The 7500-nt window shown below is 36.9% G+C and overlaps 2 protein-coding genes across 3 annotated transcripts in view; both read right to left on the reverse strand.

The window, feature by feature from the left end:
- LOC103514651 overlaps positions 1-7500 on the reverse strand; it is a 22145-nt gene that overhangs the window by 13165 nt on the left and 1480 nt on the right. The gene's annotated exons all lie outside the window — the stretch shown is intronic.
- LOC108253056 overlaps positions 1-7500 on the reverse strand; it is an 11586-nt gene that overhangs the window by 3869 nt on the left and 217 nt on the right. The gene's annotated exons all lie outside the window — the stretch shown is intronic.

Here is a 7500-nt window from a genome sequence, read left to right on the forward strand (position 1 = left end):
GGTTTTTTCCCCAGAAGTTTCACTGAAACTTTTCCAATAAAAACAGCACTTACCTTTATCTTCTCTTGATGTTTCACAAAAAAAAAGAAAAAAAATAATCGGTTTATTTATTAACTTGGAAAGAGTGGAAGCGTTCAAATTAAAGCTCATGAACTTCAAGAGCTTTGTTTGAGTATCGAAGTTTTACAAACAATGGATTGCGTGTTTTATTTGTTGTACTCATACGTTCCTTGTACACTTGGGTGTGAAAAATGAGGACCAGTTTTAAATTCCAGATTTTCCAGCCCTTTATTTTGACAGAAAATAATCCTTCACTTTTACCGTTCAAAACAAATTTGAAACCGAAAAATGGGCGCAATTTCATGTCGATTCAATGGTACGAATCAAACAAGGAACATTGGATTTTTTTTTTGTTGATATACACTGAGCCAAATGAAATTCCGACCACCTTGAAAATTTAATTTGTATTGGGAAACTCCTATGACTTATAACTTTGTACAGTTATTATATCCATGAGAATAACGTGTACCTTCCATAATAACGAATGAGCAAATTAATTTACAAAAAAAAATTCAAAGGTGAACTACATACATTTATTGTGTGTAATTTTGTATGTTGTCGGAAAAAGGAAGAAGGAGACTGGACATCTCCACTAATTTTTAAAATGTTGCACATTGCATACTCAAATAGTTTTACGGCACTCATACAAATTATGGCTTTTGGATTAAACGAGCAGCAAGCACCAACTTTAAGGCGTTGCAATAGTTCCTGGTGGATCACCAATGTTAAGAAACGTCGTGCCTGACTATTTTATGGTTTGAACTCCATCGAAAAGTCGAGGTAGAAAATACTCGAAGGAGAATTGGAGAAGAATAAAGGGAAAGAAAAAGAGGAAAAAAAGGAAAATTAGAAGGAGGAGGATGAGGAGGAGGAAGAGGAGGAGGAATAGAAGAAGATTGGTACACGTCAAGGAAACAGGACACGCTTTCAACAAAGTGACAAAAGTAGGAGAGAAGAAGGGGAAAGAAGGAAGAGGAAAAAGTGGAGAAGAAAGAATGAGAAGCAGAGGAGGAAGAATAAGTCACAGAAACGGAACACGCTTTTCGACTGAAGGACTCAAGTAGGAGAGAAAAATAAAAGGAGGAGGAGAAGGAAGAGAAAAAAATGGAGAAGAATGACAAGGAAGAGGAGGTAGAAGAAGAAACAAAAAGGAGGGTGGAAGGAATCAGAGGAGATGAGTGGCTCAAAGAAAAGGAACACGAGAAGGAATAGACGCGGAACGAAGAAAAAGAGGAAGGAGGGAGAGGAGGCGGGGGAGGGGAAGGAGGAGAAGATGAAAATGAAGGAGAGGAAACAGGAATGAGAAAGAGAGAGAGAGGGACAGAAGATGAAAAAATAAAGATGATGAAATTACGTGACAAATTTTCCTAAGTGAAAATTTTCGGGTTCATAAATTATACCCGTCGCAGACATGAACCCTGGCACAGAAAGTGCCCTCTCATCCCCTCCCCTTTCTCTCCTTTCTTTCTCTCTCCCTTCTCATTTTGTCCTTCCTCTCCCTCGGAATCGGGAGGGATATTTTTGGAGTGTGCAGGGAAAGAGGGATTTTTTTTTACCCTTTTCTTAAAATTCCTATTATTATTATTATTATTATTTTCGATAGTTTGTATGTTTCTTGCTGACAGGTAGGTAATACAAAAAATGTTTCAATTTAGTTTACCTAAAGGACCTAAACATTTCATATTTTTACTCTATTTCTTTTAATATTTTTCTAATTTTTTCTATTAAAGTGAATATATCCGTGATGGACTCAATCAATAGCTATTTTATTCCTCTAAACTCACATATAATGAGATTTGAGCCATTATTAATTTTTATTGAAGAAATATGGCAAAAACTGAGGTGGGCCAATAATTGGAACCAAATGGGCGAATAATAGGAACATCATTCTGAAAAGTGGGCGAATAATAGGAACACTTGCCTTTTTTCACTTGATGGAAAATTGGTAAACTATTATTATTTCGCTATAAATACATTCTATTAAGGACTAAATTCCGCTTCAAATGAACATAAGATCACTATTCCAAAATAATTAGGACCAGAGATATAAGCGTTTTTGTCTGGAAAAACTCTTAGGTGGGCGAATAAATGGTACACTTACCCTACAACATAATGTTTGTCATGAGTGTGTTAGATCTGAAGGTAAAACCGCCGACACAATTAACTTCAGCCGCCTCCAATTTTCTCCCACTTGACGGAGAAAGTTTTGTTTTCTCGGGGTTGAAGAGGATTTTACCAAGATAATGCTGATCCTACTTCCACTGATGATAATAATAATGCTGATCCTACTTCCACTGATGATAATAATAATGCTGATCCTACTTCCACTGATAATAATAATGCTGATCCTACTATTACTACTGATAATAATAATAATGCTGCTGATAATACTATTTAGATGATAATGATAATAATAATGCTGATCTTACTACTACTGATAATAACGGTAATAATATTAGATCAGCAATTTCCAACTAGCGGTCCGCGGACCACATGTGCTGCGCCAAACAATTTTTGTGGCCCGCGAAGCTTTTTGTGTAGGTCCCATCGGGCTTCATATTTGCTCTTTTCCTTTGGGGTGGACTCCAAAAATGCGGAGCATCCACCCCCTCCCCCTTCAAGAAAATACTACGGACCTGCTCCCCTGTGTATGTGGCCCGCGAAGTACCTGCCAATGGAGCATGTGGCCCGCATACACATGGAAATTGGAAATCCCTGTCCTAGATGATAATAATACTGATCTTACTGCTACTGCTAACTCTTCTACTGATGTTGATGACGATAATGATGATGACACTTCTACTACTGCTGACGATCATGATGATGATGATATCAGTTGCAAAGTACCAACTTAATTAATCATCCTCTGCCAGGAATAATACTGTCAAAACTTTATTCTCTCTTCTCTGTAGTAGGGAGAGAGTTTAAGATGTGAACGTATGACATTATACTGGGTGGATTCAAGCTGCCAAAAATGAAAACTTTTTTCAAAGTTTTACATTTATTCTTATTCAATTTTATTAGGGTGCACCAAAAAATCATACCTACATACTTAAAATTTAAAAGTTTTCGAACCCAGTCGAGGTATGGAATTTTATCCTCATTTATTTGAGAATTCGACCACATAAGACCTGCTTTCCATTTGGCCTCTCAGAAGAAGAAGAAAAAGAAAAAAAGAAGAAGAAAACAGGAAAGTGTGGAATAAGAAAAAGGGAAAACCCACGTTTTCTGTCTCTGTCCTGTCACCATAAATCCCCATTATGTCGCCAGGTTTTTCTCAATGGTGGCACACCGCAGTCCCTTTTTCACCCCACTTTACTCACAACCCACTTTCACCATCGTCCCGCTCTACCCCGAAACCCACGTTCACCATCGTCCCACTATCCGAAACCCACACCGAACCTCTCACCCAATTTAATCGTTCACCCAGTCCCAGCATACTTTCACTTTTTCTTACACTTTCCTTTTTGCACACCCAATTTCAGCTTTTTCTCCCCTCCACTTTTTTCTTCTTATTCCACGTCTTCTCCTCCTCCTCCACTTCTTTCTTTTTCTTCTCCTCCTCCTACCCCTTCTACTTTCTTCTTATTCCACCCGTCTTCTTCTTCTTTTTCCTCTTTTTCTTTCCCTACCCTCTCTATATTTCCTGATATTTCACTCCTTCTTCCCCCTTCTCTTTTCTTTCCCTCTTTTATTTTCTTCGTATTCCTCTCCCTCTTCTTCTCCTTTTCTCCTCCATTTTCTCAAATCTGACCTTGTTTTTATCCAAACGCCTTTGCTGTTTCTCACTGATGGCTGATTCTCTTTCGATTTTACTTTCTCTTTCGATTTTACTTTCTCTTTCGATTTTACTTTCTCTTTCGATTTTACTTTCTCTTTCGATTTCACTCTCTACTTCAGTATTTTCAATTCTTTCTAATTTGGGTGGTTTGCATTTTCACTCCCACACACGCGTCGTTGGATTTATGACCAAAAGGATTTCAGTTCGAATCTCAGAAGCGACATGAAATTATTGCATTATTGAGGTGGAAGAAAGCCTTTTGTAGGATTAAACATTATTTTTGTTTACCCATTTATTTTATTTTTTTACGAATTGCCCCTTTAAAAAAAAAAAAGGATAATTAGGTTCCTACTCTTCCATACATACATCAAGGCTCTATTTTTATAAAGTACATAGGTGAAAGGAAGAGAGAGAAGGGGAGGGAGAGAGAGAGTGAGAGAAAGAGCAAAGGAGAGTAAAAATGGGAGAGAGCAAAAGAGGGAAAAAGGGAGGGAGAGAGGGATTATTTTTTGAAATAGAAAAAAATCCCTTGCCATGCGATTTTTTCCGACCTCTATTTCGTTACACTTTGCGATCAAAATTTTACTTTTTTTTCATGACGTTGTTTTTGGCTCGACGAAAATGTGAATTATTATAATAGCTTTGCTCGGTAACAATTCCCCCTCCCCCTCATTTCACTTTATAGTTATTCCTCTCTCTCTCTTCTTCTTTTTCTTCTCTCCTATTTCAATTTACAGTTCTCTTTCTCTCTCTTTCCCACCTCTTTTCATTTTTTCACCACCGAGGCAGGTTAGGAGCGTAGGAGTAACTAGAAGGATTATTTTCCCATGTACTCTTCTCACAAATATAGACATGTATTTATGTATGTACTTAGATATGTTTAGAACATACCTAAGAATGTTTTGTTCTATTTATGTACTACTACAAGGAGTTATGTGGTATGTTTTGTAGTTATGTATGTACAAGAGAGCTAACTAGAGAAAATTCATAGCATCCGGGGTGGTTGTCTATTTTCCCATGTAAGTTATGCTCTCACATATGTCATGGGCAGAGTGTGAAAATCTCTTTCAGCTGTTTATTTGGAAAGATAATTTTTTTCTTCGAATATTGGATCAGGGACTCCGACATATCTCTATTGTAAATATGCACATATTTCAAAGGGGTTCTTTCTCTAGTTCTGGTGTTGACCCAGCACTCTGATGTCTCTTCTCGATTTTTTGATAAGCAGAGAAGTTCAGAATATGGCACCTATTTTTCCAAAATATGGTACTAAAAAACATGGCAATATGGCACTTTTTTTTGGGAAAATATGGCATTTTTTTTAACTTCTCTGTTGATAAGGGACATATTTCGGGATGGGCATGCTACGACACAGACGACATGACTTTAATGCAGTTGGCACAGAATGTCATTTGCCATTTTTCATTACGGTCATTGACTGTAATACACTTGCGAAAGGCGGAGCAGATGACTAAAGTTTGGGGAACCCTAACACAACACACACTGAACACACTCTGAACACAACACACACTGAAAGCACAAAGCTGGAAGATAAGTTTCGAGCTGAAAGAACTTCTCAAATTGCTTCGGCAAAGAAAAATGTCTTTGCCTGACACTGGCGGCTTTGGTCTGCCTCTCGAAATTTTTTTATTTCCACTCTTTGTTCCTTATTGTACGTAACCAAAATAAATAAATACAATAAATTATAAAAAGAAGGAAATTATAAACACAAGAAATTATAAACAAAGGTCAAGATTATTTGCCAAGATTAATTTCTACTATTCAATCTATCAATGATTAAATCCTGAAGAAGAAGAAGAAGAAGAAGAAGAAGAAGAAGAAGAAGAAGAAGAAGAAGAAGAAGAAGAATATGTAGATATTGAATTACGGGGTTCGGATTTCCAATCCTACTTAGAACATTACAATAATAATTGATTCTGACGTTAATTTATACTTATCAAAAAGCTAGTAAAAGAACATTCTGATCTTTGCAATCTATTTATTAGTCTGCTATTTATTAGACTAGGGTAAGTGTACCATTTATTCGCCCACCTAAAAAACGTACCATTTATTGGCCCACCTGTGGGTCTACGCCACATAAGTCTGAACTGGAGGAACTTTTTCAAGATCCAATTGGTGATTCTCATGATTTTTTTTTATTATCTCAGAAAAAACTATAAAAATTAAAAAAAAATATTGAGACTAAAACGAAGAAAATACCAAAAAATCATCTTATACCTACATACTTAAAATTTAAAAGTTTTCGAACCCAGTCGAGGTATGGAATTTTATCCTCATTTATTTGAGAATTCGACCACATAAGCTCTAAGGGTTAGGTGGTAGAGAACGCCTCCGGTGTTAACCTCGTCTAGTGGTCACCTTCCATTCAAGAGTCCATTATTAAATTGTCTAAGGTCACTGTATAACTGGTAAGGATGTTAGTGACAGAGGTTTCTTACCTTTCATTTGGCGATACTCTACTCGTCTATTCACATATTTACCCTCTATTCACATATTTACCCTCTATTCACATATTATCCTCTATTCACATATTTACCCTCTATTCACATATTTACCTTCTATTCACATATTTACCTTCTATTCACATATTTACCCTCTATTCACATATTTACCCTCTATTCACATATTTACCCAGTCTGAGTGGGACTGGGAAAATCCATCGTGTATGACTGGTAGTTTGGTACAAATACAACAGAGGGTGTCGTTGGTACACCCTGTCTAATAAATTACCCAGCTCTTTCATGTTCCCAAAGCTTTTGTCAGCTTTAATAATAAACACCCTCCCATCTTGCCAATTCTATCCCCGAAATACACCCCCCTCACCAATCCTACCACAAATACACCCCTCACCAATCCTACCCTCGCTAAATATACCCTTCACCAATCCTATCCTCTAATCCTACCCCTCGCCAAATCTACCCAGTTTCGCCCACTCTGATGCCTTTCTCAAAAAATAAAATCTTAATCATTTTTGACGTTATCACTTTGTAGATTCCCCCTCTCAAAAGTCCAGAGCTTTCCAAAATGAAAATGTCATATCTCCAGGACTTGATGTTAATGTTGTTGTTGTTGTTGTTGTTGTTGTTGTTGTTGTTGTTGTTGTTGTTGTTGTTGTTGTTGTTGTTGTTGTTGTTGTTATTGTTGTTGTTGTTGTTGTTGTTGTTGTTGTTGTTGTTGTTGTTGTTGTTGTTGTTGTTGTATTGTTGTTGGTGTTGTTGTTGTTGTTGTTGTTGTTGTTGTTGTTGTTGTTGTTGTTGTTGTTGTTGTTGTTGTTGTTGTTGTTGTCGTCGTAGTTTTTGATGGTAATTATGGTACTGGTGGTGTTTTCATTGTTGATTCTGGTGGTGTAAGTGCTGTCTCTTGTTGTTGCTGAAGTCCTTTTGTATTCTTGAAGTATAATAGGGCTGTACAAGAACTTTTCAGAACGTTTATACATATTACCACGAAAGACGTGAGCTTAAGTTTTCTAGTGGTCCGATCTACGGATGTCGTACTCCTCACTTTTTACTGCATTCTCAGAAAACAAGTCTAACGATACTACGTTTTTTCTGCGCCCGAAGTGAGAATTGAGGAGTATAGCATTGTTTGTTGAATAGGGCCCAGCTCCAACCGAGAAAGTTAGAAGAGCACTCAAAATT

Source organism: Diaphorina citri, unplaced genomic scaffold (assembly GCF_000475195.1).
Source record: "Diaphorina citri unplaced genomic scaffold, Diaci psyllid genome assembly version 1.1 scaffold1197, whole genome shotgun sequence".
Lineage (NCBI taxonomy): Eukaryota > Metazoa > Arthropoda > Insecta > Hemiptera > Psyllidae > Diaphorina > Diaphorina citri.